A 14,640-nucleotide genomic window follows, 5' to 3' on the forward strand; every position below is an offset into this window, starting at 1 on the left:
TCTGCTATTTGGGGTGCTGTCCCCTATTTACTCCCATCTTCCCAGGGGTGGGGTGGGTGGCCCTGAGGGAAGGAAGCAGGGAATGTGAAAAACAAAGGAGTCAGGAGGAAGGGGGCAGTGGGAGCCGGAGGGGCCTTCTGGTACCCATTTGGGCTACAGATGTAGCACTGTTCACAGGGGTGCAGACCTCTTTCCCTGCTCACCATGGCCAGATGAGCTGCATTCAGTGGGTCTCTGCTCCACGGTTCACTCCAGGGCGGTTTTGTAGGTCTGGGGACTGATCCTTCTGCTTTGGGAATCTTGAGCCTGAAGAAGAGAGATGCTGGCTGTCACAGCCATGTCAGTGGTCTCCTGGTGATCACAGGAGATGGGATGGGAGGGATGCAGAGAAGGGCAAAGATGCTCTGTCAGGCAGGGCTGAAAGATCTGGGGAGATGGGGATACTGGTTCTCCTTTTGTCACCCCACGAGGAGTTCTGAGCAATTCTGAGATGAGCTATAACGAGACAAGACCCACCTAGGGCAGCCGCTCTGAGACTTCTTGAACACATGGTACACTTACATGAAATCAAACCATATTTTAGTGTGTGCAGGGGGACACACCTATTATGCGCAAAGCAAAAATTTAAAAGTGATATGCTTCTCTGACATTCAATTTGCAACAAAACTATACTCTTTGCTCAAGCAAAAAAGGGCACAGTTTTGTTGCAACCCGAATGTTTTTGTTTTTATTTTAATCTTTTACCTCAAGCCAGTGACCCTTATTGGAAAGAATGAGGTCTAAAACAGTGTTTAGAGGAGTAATATTTACTTTTTGTGGAAGTCAGATGGCAATTGTGGGTTTGTAGTAACATTATTCTCCCATTGAAAAAAACTCATTGTTGCCCTCTCCATAAAGACATTTTGATTACAGTTAGTAACAGTTGTACTATTCTTTAATTTGTAACTTTTTAGAACTTAAATATTTTCCACTTCGTTTTGCCATGGTTCTGGATGATACGGCTGAAAATCACTGTACTATGAAATTAGAAAGAAATGCACTCACACAAATGGAAAATACAAACATAATGGGCAATTTCACAAATATCCAAAGTTTAACTTTGCCAACCAATCCCCAAAGATTTTCAGTGAGAACATGTGGAACTCAGAATGTAGTTTGAACAACTTGATTTAGTTAATAATAGAAGTATTAATATAGTAATAGCTTAGATTTATCAAGAACTTTTAAGGTAACAACCTAACCTTTCATCCTCATATCAACAATTGATGGTAGAACTGCTCCATTTCCTGTCTCCATAGATGAGGAAACCGAGACTCATAGAGTGTCTTGACCAAGGTCTGAAGTTCAGGGACTGGATCCCAGGTCTGTCCACTCAAAGCCTGTGCTTTTAACACCTGCGTTTTCTGCAGAGTACAGAGCACTTTCCAAATAGCATTTTCTTTGCTGTGTCTTGTGAAAGGCTCAGACCTGGTTCCTATTACAAATGCAGTTGGAGAATTGAGTGAGTTTGTCATCCATCTTCCCCTCAACTCATAAATAAGGACAGTCCCCTTTCCCCACATCAGAAATAGAATGGCATTGACTCTGAACTTTAACCCCTCTTATTTTCACCTGTGTCAGAGAGCAGTTCCCCGAGACATAAAGAGCACCCATAATCCAGGGTGCAGGTAGCCGGGGAGATGGGGTTGAGCTGGGCCGCAGGGGTGGGGGGTGCGGGGCCCGGGGGTGAGTGCTGCTGGGCCAGGTGCTGAGGCCTGTTAAGGACCCAGAGTCTTTGTTTAATGGTACTCTTCCTTGCTGCCCTCCTGTCCTGTCCTTTTGTAAGGGGGTGGGTGGGAGGCGGTGACAGTGTGGGGAGAGAGTATTAGAAGGTGACATTTTCTTGACTCAGTAGTTAGGTGCGAGGACATATCCATGTCAGATAGCATTTTTTCCAGATTGCTGAGCATTTTGTAGACCAAGGCTAGATCAGGTAACGCTTGTGGGTAAAATGGTTCTCTGATCCTTGCTAGCTGTGATAATATGGAGTCATAGCTCTAGCTTTGGATTCTGACTGTGTGACCTTGGGCAGTTGCTTAACTTCTGAGCCTCAGTTTTCTTATATGCAAAGTGGGACACAGAGTATTACCTCTTAAATTGTCAGGGTCACTGAAAATAATTCATGCAAGATGGCTGCTTTGTGCCTTGCACGTGGGAGCCCTACAATAAATGAGAACCCCTTGCCTCTTTCTCCCAAATATATTTCTATTATGACCCTTTCCCCTCCAACTTTCTTTCAGATTGCTTTTAAATTTTAGCTGTGCAATTAGGCACTTTATAGCCTAGGTTAGATAAATATAGTCTGCTTGGAACTTCTGCACTAAAATATAGTGTTTCAAGGCTGTTTTCTGGTGGACCCCAACAGATTTAGATCTGGTGTGGAGAATCTATTTAAAGCAAAGATGCTTCTACTTTAAGCATCTTCAAAATGCTTTAAAATGCATCAGGACTTGGGAGGACATACTCTGTTGAGGTAAAAAGGGGCAGTTGGAAGCTGCCTTTTTCTCCTTTCCCTAGGAGGACGTTTCTTGCACAAGGTCAAGTGCTCGAGCATGTTACCCTTGCTGTGCTTAGTTGCTCAGTCATGTCTGACTCTTTGTGACACCTTGGGCTATAGCTCGCCAGGCTCCTCTGTCCATGGGGATTCTTCAGGCAAGAACACTGGAGTGGGTTGCCGTGCCCTTCTCCAGGGGATCTCCCCAAACCAGGGACTGAACCCAGGTCTCCTGCATTGCAGGTAGATTCTTTACTGTCTGAGCCACCAGGGAAGCCCATGTTACCCATAGCCCTATCTTTTTGGAGATCAAGCTGGGAGGCAGTCTCTCCTGGATCTTGGCACAGTCTGAGCCTGAGCAACATCAGGACTTGGTCTGGGGGCCTCATAAATCCCTTTAACAGCAGGTTTTCAGGTTCTCTTTATGGTGGGTCTGCTTTTCTGGATCAGCTCATGAAATGGCATTGGCTTCTGGGGGCACCAGCCGTTGTGCTTTAGACCAAGAACCTTCCCCAGGGAGTTTGTTACACGTGGATGGCTTGTCCTGCTTTGACTTATCCCTGCTGTGAATTCCATGCCTGGATCCTGACTCTGTAGAGCTTGGAGGGACCGAGGACCTAGAAGGACATTATCTGTGTGCGAAATATGAACGGGAGGGTTGCAGAGACTCAGCACAGCCCTTGAGGGCAGGAACCATGTCTCTGTGTCCCTTACTGCACCCACTGCCCAGCACCATGCCTGGTCCATAGAAAGGTTAGTAAATGTTTATTCCATGAATGAATGTGGCAGTTTGTGAAGCTGGGACACAAAACTACTTTGCAAGTTTTGATTCATTTTGCAAGGAAGGAAATGCAGGGACAATTTTGTTCTAAAGGCATCCTGCAGGAATGGGAGGACAGATGACCCTCTGTTCCCACCCATGTGTGCATGTGTGCTAAGTCGCTCAGTTGTGTCCGACTCTGTGCGACCCTATGAACTGTAGCCCGCCAGGCTCCTCTGTCCATGAGATTCTGCAGGCAAGAGTACTGGAGTGAGTTGCCATACCTTCCTCCAGGGAATCTTTCTGACCGAGGGATCGAACCCACATCTCTTGTGGCTCCTGTGTTGCAGGAGGATTTTTTTCTTTTTTCACTAAGCCACTGGGGAAGCCCATTTACCTCCCATACCTGAAGCCAAGGCCTCATTTTCAGGCATGGACTTACACTTCTCCTCCATCCTCCTCCCGCCCCCCCCCCCACCCCACCCTGCCCCATAAGACAGCATACTCAGCACCCACCATCACCTTGCAGTGTGATGGCTGATGCAGGCCACATGTGCACCCTTTGGAAGGCTGCTGAACGCACTGGCAAACCCTGTCATACACAGTTTTGGACTGGAAGATGAGAGTCAGAGTTCCTTCCGTCGGGAGGGTTGAGACTGCCTCACCTGGCCACCTGAACTGGAGCAGGAGATGATGTGGTGACCAGGCTGTTGCCTGCGTGGAGGGACCATCCGGGCCCAGCATGACAGCCCATGGAAAGGAGGCCAAGTCTTTCTGTGTCTTCTTTACAAGAGCTGTGTGTGTGATGCAGAACAGGACACCTGATCAGGCGCCAGGAGATAAAAAAGCCCAGAGGAAGGCACCCTCCCCTCCCACCTCCAGGGAGGCAAGCTTCTCCCAGTCCCTGGCCTCAGTTTTGGTGGCAACTTTGCTGAAAGAGGCAGGCCTGGGTCAATACAGTTTTGTCTGTTCTTCACTTTCAAACTCCCTTGAAACAAGCTTATTGTAGGAACATTGGGAAACGAAGAGTGTAAAGGAAAAGAGCTGACTCATTGGAAAAGACCCTGTTTCTGGGAAAGATTGAAGTTAGAAGGAGAAGAGGGAGACAGAAGATGAGGTAGTTGGATGACATCACCAAGTTAACGGACATGAACGTGGGCAAAGCCGGGACCAGGAAGGCCTTGGCGTCCATGGGGTCGCCAAGAGTTGGCAACAGAACAACAACATAAAGGAAAACACCAAACAAACCCGTCTATGTTCCTGCCATTTGGAGAGAGCCAGCGTTAACACGTTGGTGTATTTCCTCCTATTTTTTGTCCTCGCTGTCTCTCTCTCCCTCTCTAGAGTGGAAAGAAGATATCCTTAAGTAAACATGTGTACATATGTGTGTGTGTGTGTATGCATGTATATATGTATGTCTAAACACACACATTTATCTCTCTTTCAGTTCAGTTCAGTCGCTCAGTCATGTCCGACTCTTTGCGCCAGGCCTCCCTGTCCATCACCAACTCCCAGAGTTCACTCAGACTCACGTCCATCGAATCCGTGATGTCATCCAGCCATCTCATCCTCTGTCATCCCCTTCTCCTCCTGCCCCCAATCCCTCCCAGCATCAGAGTCTTTTCCAATGAGTCAACTCTTCACATGAGGTGGCCAAAGTACTGGAGTTTCAGCTTTAGCATCAGTCCTTCCAATGAACACCCAGGACTGAGCTCCTTTAGAATGGACTGGTTGGATCTCCTTGCAGTCCAAGGGACTCTCAAGAGTCTTCTCCAACACCACAGTTCAAAAGCATCAATTCTTCGGTGCTCAGCCCTCTTCACAGTCCAACTCTCACATCCATACATGACTACTGGAAAACCATAGCCTTGACTAGATGGACCTTTGTTGGCAAAGTAATGTCTCTGCTTTTTAATATGCTATCTACATTGGTCATAACTTTCCTTCCAAGGAGTAAGCGTCTTTTAATTTCTTGGCTGCAATCACCATCTGCAGTGATTTTGGAGCCCCCCAAAATAAAGTCTGACACTGTTTCCACTGTTTCCCCATCTATTTCCCATGAAGTGGTGGGACCAGACGCCATGATCTTAGTTTTCTGAATGTTGAGCTTTAAGCCAACTTTTTCACTCTCCTCTTTCACTTTCATCAAGAGGCTTTTAGTTCCTCTTCACTTTCTGCCATAAGGGTGATGTCATCTGCATATCTGAGGTTATTGATATTTCTCCCAGCAATCTTGATTCCAGCTTGTGCTTCTTCCAGCCCAGCGTTTCTCATGATGGAAGAGTATATACTCTGCATATAAGTTAAATAAGCAGAGTGACAATATACAGCCTTGACATACTCCTTTTCCTATTTGGAACCAGTCTGATTGTTCCATGTCCAGTTCTAACTGTTGCTTCCTGACCTGCATATAGGTTTCTCAAGAGGCAGGTCAGGTGGTCTGGTATTCATATCTGTTTCAGGATTTTCCACAGTTTAATGTGATCCACACAGTCAAAGGCTTTGGCATAGTCAATAAAGCAGAAATAGATGTAACTCTGGAACTCTCTTGCTTTTTCAGTGATCCAACGGATGTTGGCAATTTGATCTCTGGTTCCTCTGCCTTTTGTAAAACCAGCTTGAACATCTGCGTATTACCTATCTCTATCTCTCTGCACACACAAACATATGATATTCTGCTTTGCTTTTATTTAGTCTATATTATGAGCGTTTCCTTGGCCCTGAGACCCCCTTTGAGCCTGGATTAACAGCTTTTAGTGTGATGTCTCTGGGGGCATGAACCTCGAAGCACAAAGCCTGAGCAGTCCCATTCCCTGGGATTGTGCGGGCTTGCCCAGTGTGCCCTGCAGGCTCTGCCGAGTGGTTCCGGCCTGCCCCTTGCCACCTCGTTTCCACAAGATGGGCTGCTCAGATGGGATCTGCCAAGAGCAGAGGTCGAGGTTCCTTTCAGTCAGGTCTGCTCATCCAGCATTTGAGGGAGATCTGAACTCCAGAAATGTCTGGACTGAAAGAAGAAGGTCCTCACAAGTCAATTACAAGTTTTGAATCCTAAAAAGAAAGGCTTTTCTCTGTGCCTGGGATCTGAAAGGATTGGGAGAACCATTCTCTCTCTGTCTCTCAGGAGTGGGCTTGCTCCGGGTTTCCGGTCAGTTCCTTCCCTGTCTGTAGAGCCTGACTTGGTTGTATTGACTGTTCTCTGGCCCCAGTTTGGGTCAACAGGATTTCTCCTCTGCCCAGAACAGCCTCGCACTTGTGTGAAGTAAGATGTGAGCCTGGGCTCTGCACAGCGGTAATTAATCCTCGTCTGAGCTGCGCGGCAGGGGCTCTCGGCCTGGAGACGTGTGGCAGCATCGGGTTCTGTGTGGCGCATGGCCATCCCGCGTGGGCTCCGCTCTTTCTTCTCTTTTGTCTGTGAGGGACTTTGAAGGCCTTGGGTGTGTGCGGCTCTGCTTGTGTGTTTGGTGGTCTGGAGCTTGGCACGCTGCACCCGGGTCTCAAGATGACAGTGGAAACGGCAGTAAAAAGGAAACACACACGCCCCCACGCAATCTGATGACATGGCAGGACTGGGATTTCCTCTTCTGTTTGGGTTAGTCTCTGCTTGTTCAGCTCTCATCCCCAGGGTTTAGCGCTGTAAGGGAGTGGATTTCCTCAAGTGTTGTGGATAAAGCGTTTTTTCCCCCTCTGTTATCTTCCTTGTCAGGATAAATTACTCCACTCTTTAAGCAGAGACGAAGATGAGCCTGTGTGTGTATGCTGTAGGATCTGGTCCGAGCGAGATGGGCTTTAAAATGACATTTTCCTCCGTGATAATTCCATGACATTGAAAGCACACCCGTCTCTCCCTTTAGTTATCCTGGAGCCAGGAAGTAATTCCCAGGGGCCGGGAGGGTGTAATACGCCTGCCTGTAATACTTCTCGCTGTGTTTAGACTTTGTGTGGAAGTCTTTTATCTTGGGTGGGCTGGGGTGAGACTGTTTGGGGCCCTTCTATGATGATAAAGGGAGCAGTAAGAGGAAAAGGCTAGAGGCCTCAAGTGCAAAATGGGTGAGTGGACAAAAATCTTCTAACGGCAGAACACCACCAGCGGCAATAGTGCCAAGAATTCTAAGGGGTGGATGGTGAGGGGTGGCCCTCTAGCGAGGCAAGGGGGGAGATTTGGCCAAGACCAGAGTCTGTCTTTCAGGTTAAGGGGTTCAGTGCCAAAGTGGGCTTTGGGGCCTCTCCACCACTCAGGAAAACTGGTGGGGGGTGGCGGTATGAGGGGTGGGGGCAGGATCCACGCTGGTGGGGAGTCACCGCACAAGTGACCCATTGCTGGGGGGCTGCAGGAGTGTCTGATCGTGACCTCTGTGAGAACCATGGGGTTCACTAAACAGAGTGTCCATTCCCCTCCTTTAAGGAACATGTTGTGGTGTTAAAGGACTTACAGCTGACGATGCAGAGCAAATTCGCAAGGAGAGGAAAATGACTTCCAGAGTCACTGTTTTAGCAAGTAACTTAGCGAGCAGCTTCCCCCATCCAGTGTTCTTAACCCTACGCTGTTGAACCAGAGGTGGTGATTGTGCCCTACAAAAGAGTACTTGCTCAGGGCTCTTGCTCAGGGCAAGTGTGTGAGTGTGTGCACACACACGTGTGTGTGTCCGTACAGTGGACACACTCAGGCCTAAGCTCACAAACAGATGACCAGTGCTGTGCGGGACTATGCAACTCTCACCCTGCTGTTCGGGGCTGTGAGTTGGTAGTTTTATTTTAGCCACATAACAAGTTACTGAGGCATTTTGCTGACCAGCCTGGGAGCCTGACAACTGTGTCCGGTATTGCCGTTTTGGAAAATGGAGTTTTGGATGTTCAGTTGGCCTTTGCAAAATCTCCCTATGTTCTGGTGCTTGTCTGACTCCTGCAGCCTGCTGAGTGGATCTGCACTCCCACTGGCGTCTCTCTTAGAACTGGCATTTCCAAGTCTCTTCTGTCTGTTGATGACAATGGCGTCATATCTACCTTTACTCCCAAATTACAAAGGAAACAAGACCCTCATCTGCTCAAACACTGGTTCCTCTCAGTCTCTACTTTGGGATGCTTCACACATTTCCACCAGCTAGTCATAATTTCCCTCTTTGCCTGAAAGGAACCTCGCTGCTGGCAGTATGCATCAAGAGAGCATCCGAGCCTGGGCCAATGGAACTGCTCCTAGCTGTTGCCAAAGCTGTTGGTTCAGTTGCCAGAGCAAGGCTGGGTTTCAGGCAGCTGGGGGGTGGGGGGAAGGACCTGCCTCGCTTCTGTGTCTCTTGGTCACCTAGACCCTGAAATAGCTCTATGTACATCCAGAATCTCTCAAAGTGATCTTGAACCTCTGCACCTCCTACTTCCCCCATAATCTCACTCAACACTTCTATTTTGGGACTTCATCCTTCCAGCCAGAGGGCCTCAATTCCTGCCCAGCACCTGGCTGGATCAGGACCAACCCCAGTCTTCTCCCACAATAGTCATTACCCCTAAGCCTGACCAATATCATCCCTCATTCCCCTGGATATAAACAAATGTCACATATCAGTAAAATGCTGCTAGTGAGGGGTGGGGCAGAGGATGGTGGGCAGGGCCAGGATGTGCAGGAGTCGTGTCTGGGCCATGTTGCCACTAGCCAGGATGCTCAGTGTTGTGTGAGATAGTTGCATTCTTAGAAAAACCCACTGAAAACTTGGAGCATGGCCCTAGGCAGAGCCTGTGGGAGCATCCAAGGGTAACCGTGTAAGGAGCCACTAGCCTTGGTGAAATAAATTGTTCTCCCCAGGTAGAGAGATAGAGCGAATTTAGCAAACCCTGACTGCCAGACGTGTGTGTTGTTGGGATACAAGGTGGGGTACCTAGAACAAGACAGGTAGGTCCTTAAGAACACCTTTACGGTCCTCTGGGCTTTGAATCCCACGCCTGAGTTTTCTCTTGTAAATCGCCATCTCCCGGATGCATCTTGAATACAAGACCAGTTTATTGTCCCTTGTTAATACCATCGACTTAACCTTTATTTTTTTCCCCAGTGCTAATGGACTGAGAGAACTAAAAAAAAAAAAAAAAAAAAAAAAATCTGGGTTCTGGAGAGTGTACTGTTTATTTGATTTGGAGAGAGAGGAGTTTTTTATTTATGCTGGTGGCAGACTTTGAGGGATGGGGCGTGGGGGTGGGCGGGTGACTTTCTCTATGCCCTCAGTTCCATTGGCTGGGATTTAGTGACTGGGGTTTTGCAAGCAGGAAACAAAAATAAACGCTCTGTGTCTCTGATCAGAAGGCTTGACACCCTGTAGGGCTAAAACCTAAACAGATTTTAAGCTAAAGGATTCCACTCATTCAAAGAAATATTTTCATCCCTACCTGTCCTCTGTGTCCCCTTCTTCGTTGCTGACATGCATGCTTGTGGCACACCCCCTTTCCCTTCCTAGCCTTGTAGAAATCCCACGGGGCTGTGATGGAGAGCACAGACCATCTCCTCTGGGCAGCAGCCCTACAGCTACCTGGTTCTTGGTGTTTTTATCTCATCCAGTTGCCTCACTCAGCCACTTCCTTGGCCCATATATGCCCCCTCTTTTCGGGATTCCTCTTGTTCTTCTGTTCAGCTATAGGAACTTTTGAATCAGTGTTTCTGTTGTCTTTCAGATCCCTGCCAGAGATGTCTAAAGCTCACGTCTGATCTTCTGATCTTATCTTTTACTTTCTTCACTGGCTTCCAATTCTTCAAGGGAAAAAAAAAGACAAATGGAAGTTTCAAGACCCTCCATGATCTTACCCCTGCTGCTGCTAAGTCACTTCAGTCGTGTCTGACTCTGTGCAACCCCATAGACAGCAGCCTACCAGGCTCCTCCATCCCTGGGATTCTCCAGGCAAGAACACTGGAGTGGGTTGCCATTTCCTTCTCCAATGCATGAAAGTGACAAGTGAAAGTGAAGTCGCTTAGTCGTGTTCGACTCTTAGCAACCCCAAGGACTGCAGCCTACCAGGCTCCTCCATCCATGGGATTTTCCAGGCAAGACTACTGGAGTGGGGTGCCAATGCCTTCTCCTACCCTAGCCCTAAAACTTTGTATCCTCTGTAAATGGTCATTTTGAAACTATGTTTTGAATTTTGTTCTTTACTTTTGTGTACCTGTTGCTGTTGCTCAGGGTGCATTCCTGCTTGGGGAAATCCTTTGCCACCCAGACTCAGCCCCTTTATGAGAAATCCTCCTGCTTCCTTGTAGTCTGCGTTAGGCTCTTACCCTGTCTGCTCTGCCCCCAACACTTAGCATGGGTGCTCAGCTATTCTTTGCTGAACGAATGCCTCCTTTTCCTTCCTCTCCTGTCTTCTCTCTCTCAGAGTTAGGCATCTCACATCTTGGATTCCCGGGCATCCCATTTTCAAATATTCTCTTCTTTCGTCTGTTTGTGACTCAGGCTTTGCTTCCCGATTGCTGATTTGGAAAATGTTGTCCCGATGAAGTTAGCTGTACACATGTCCATCTTGGCAACTGAATCAACTTTTGGGATTCAGTTAGGAGGTTTACCTTTGCAACGCTGTTAGTGCTTCTTTCCACCCAGGGTCTCAGCTGCTTTGTTGAACCCACGGACCACCTCCCCACCCCTCCCCACAATGGCACTTGGTGTAAGACAACCTTGTCCCTTGGGTCCTGCTTGATAGCTGTGGGGGACAGAGTGAAGGAGGGAAGCTGGGTGGACAGGCCGGGGTGACCACGGAATTCCTCCCTTGGGGAGGGGGCGGGGCTGGGGTGACGAGGGTCAGGCCTCTCCTGGCTAAAACAACACAAGTGGTTCCAGCTGCCAAACAGCTGGAGGGGGCTGCCTGCTTTCCCTCAGCAGCTTGAAAAGCCCTTTAATCGGCATGCCGTTGTCAGGCCCTGCCGGGGAGGTGTGGAGAAGAAGAGCAGACACCGCCATGCTGCGGCCCCCACCCCCTTTGACCTCCCTTATCTCCCCTCCTCCATCTCTGGGACTGCTCTGAGGTGCCCTGAGTGAGGCCCTCCTGTGCACCTGTGTAAATGCGGGGGCTGCGAGGTCAGGGAAGGGTGAGAGCCTGGGCAAAAGTGGGGATGTGGATTTTCAGGGCAGATGATGGATTAGATGGTGGGTGGGTGAGGGATGTCTTCGTGTGACTCGGCTCCTCCTCGTTCCCAAGGATGCGGCCCCTGCCCCGGAAAACAAGGCCAAAACCCGGTTCTGCAGATGGTGAAGCCGGTGACAGCAGGCAGACAGGGCCAGCTTGGGACAGGGCCGAGCTGCAGCCGGACGTCCTGGAATGTGGTTCTTGACTTACTGGCTCCATGAGTGGCCTTTTCCCCTCTCTCAGAAGTAGATTTATCTCCCAGAAATGCTTTTTAGAGCCTGAGTACTAAAACCTTGAGCTGGACTTGGACTTACAAACATAACGAGGAAAAAATTCCCTCCCTTAGGAAAGCTCTCTTTGCTTGCAGAGCCAGTCTCCTCTCCTGTCCACCAGTCGGGCTACTGCCAAGAACCACTGATACCAGAGCTAACAGCAGAGCTTCCTTTGTCCCACCCACCCACACCCCTGCCCACCTCCCTAGCCAGCCTCCAGGGCTCAGCCCTCACCATCCTGCCTTGAAGGAGGTCATGTGGTGTCATAGAGAGAATCTGGGCCACTGAGTCAAACTTATAGACGTATTCTGCCACTTACTAGCTTAACTTGGCTGAGCCTCAGTTTCCTCTTCATTCATTCAATCAATAGATATTTATTACACACCCACTTTGGGCAAGGCCCCTGCCAGGCACTGGGGATCCAGCAGGGTGACACCCAGCAGATCATGGTTCCTGTCTGTAGGGAACAGTGGCTTAGTGGGGAGGAGGGGGCAAGAAATGCATTGATAAATAGTTGGTCATTTAATTTCAATCGTGGCACAGGCCACAGTGGGCAGTAGAGGGTGTGTGGAGGCTTATCATAGGGTCCTGACCTAACAGAGAAGTCAAATGCCTCGAGGAAACGGCATTTGCGCTGGGATTGGAAGGGTGAATAGGAGTTTATGAGGTGGAAACACAGTCCAGGGAAAAGGTCCACACATGCCAAGTCCTGAGGCTGGAAGGAGCAGTGTGAAGGGCCAGGGATTTCTACCCAGCTGGGGGCCTGGTACTGGAAGCCTTGACTGTGCCTGTTTCCTACTCATCAGGCACATGGGGAAGGCTCCTTCTCCATCTCTTCCTTCGAATTTGACACTAGTGGATTGGGCTGAGACACTCACCATTATTTACAACGTTGATTCTATGGAAAAAAAGTAAACTCAGAGTGTCAAAAACATGATTTATAAATGAATCTGGCTTTTGTTTTTACTCAAGTACATGCATATCATAGCTGCCAGAAAAACCAGAGTGCTAATCACATTGGCTGTTAAATTGTCAGGGTTTCCTGCCTTAACATACACATTTCAGGCTTAGCAACCTTGGGCATCTCGGATTACTGCCTGTCTTGTGGGTGACGTGACTTATCTGGGCGGTGGAATGACTTCCAAGTTTTGTGAGGAGGATTCTCAGGCTAATGCCAGTTTCACTGGGAATGAATTCCATGGACACTGTCTCAGCCACTCAGCTGCATTCTTTTCAATGGTTCAGGAATTTTTTTTCCTCCTTAATTCAAGGGGAAAGTCCTGTGGTTAATGTATGGCTTCCTTTATATAATAGATGTTTCTTTAAAAAAAAATTGAGATTGTTAAGCATTTGGTGGTGGTTTGACAAAGAATATCTCTTTTTACAGTAAGTGATAGAAAAAGGAGCTTCTTTGGGATTTCTTTTAGGTAAGGTTTGATATTCACCCATCTATTCTTCAAACATGTGTTAAACAACTGCATTGGATCAGGCTCTGGCTTAGGCCCTGTGTGTACAGAGAGCGATAAGACACAGTCTTTTTTAGACATGTACATACATAAATGTTAATGGAGTATGTAGAAGGTTTTGATAGATGTGTGAAGACAGTGTAGCAGGAGGTCTGAGGAAGTTAGCAGTCATGTTTAAAACATGAAAGCATTTGCTTCTTAGAGTGGTAACTTCAGTTGGTATGGAACTGGAACTTGAATGGGGAAAAAGATTTTGTGACAGAAAGTTAGACATCTAGATAAGAGATTAAGGATTGAAAGAAGTCAATGTGGATAAAAGAAGAAAGTCTTCTGCAGAGGGAGACCTAACCAGGCCCTCTGTACCTTCAGCCACTCCAACTAGGCACCAGTGTGTGAAGTCACAGTGGGTGTTCCAGCCCCAGCCAAGCTCCCAGCTGAATGAAGCCTGTGCGTTATCTCAGCTGAAACCACTTGGAGCAGAAGAACCATCCAGCTGAGCCCAGCCAACCCATAGAATTGAGAGACATGATGAACAATTTGGAGCCACTAAGTCTGGGGAGGGTTTGTTTTGTAGCACTCTATAAGTGAAACAAAAAGGTTAAAAGTCAGTAACTGAAGCTGTGTTACAAATGAATTTATATTAAAAAACCTCAAATTATTTGAGTTTGGCCTGTGATTTTTGAGTCTGATATCATAAAGAGGAGCTTCCCTGGTGACTCAGCAGTAAATAATTTGCCTACAATGCAGGAGACGTGCAATCCCTGTGTCCAGAAGACCCCATGGAGAAGGAAATGGCAACCCAATCCAGTATTCTTACCTTGGAAATTGCATGGGCAGAGGAGCCTGGTGGGCTACAGTCCATGGGGTCGAAAAAAGTTGGACACAGCTTAGTGACTAAACAACAACAACTTCATAAAGGGAATGCTGCTTGCTTTTCCAAGTTGTGGATCTCACACTTCCAAACCATTGCTTTGTATAGTATGTTCGTGCCCCCCTTTCTACACTTGAGAAAACTATAGAAATAGGCATGTTACTAGCAAAATGCCATTTTGGACTTTTAGATGCTGGGGAAATCACCATGGTGCAGGTAGAACTGTGAAACCAACTCCCTATTATAAAGAATCGAACATCTCCTCCCCAATGGAAACTTAGGCTGCCTCTGTTGTTCCCTCTGTTGTCATGGAAACTTGGCAGTCTGTTAAACCCAACAGTTTGTGGTAGCGGAATGGTCTCCCTGAGAAAAAGCTGTGGCAGGGTTTACATTGTACTCTGCTGGAAACTGAGGGCAAGGATCAGCACGTACACATTTCAGACAGAAGGGACTGTTATCTAACATTGATTTCATTTGCCCACGCCTCTTCTCTGGTGAAGATAGTCCCCATCGGTAGCTTAATTCTCCAGTAGAAAGGATGGATTGTTTAAATATATTTCAAGCGCTTGTCCTACTTTACAAATGTGAGCAGAACACGAAAATTCTGTGTTTGCTTTGGAACCACTCACTCCCCAAGGAGAGAGGGAGGG

General features: G+C 47.9%; 1 protein-coding gene across 4 annotated transcripts in view; it reads left to right on the top strand.

Annotated features, from left to right (window-relative positions):
* The window catches only part of SMOC1 (SPARC related modular calcium binding 1), a 144,661-nt gene that overhangs the window by 45,124 nt on the left and 84,897 nt on the right, over positions 1 to 14,640 (top strand). The window lies entirely within an intron of this gene.

This window comes from Ovis aries, chromosome 7 (genome assembly GCF_016772045.2).
Source record: "Ovis aries strain OAR_USU_Benz2616 breed Rambouillet chromosome 7, ARS-UI_Ramb_v3.0, whole genome shotgun sequence".
Taxonomy (NCBI): domain Eukaryota; kingdom Metazoa; phylum Chordata; class Mammalia; order Artiodactyla; family Bovidae; genus Ovis; species Ovis aries.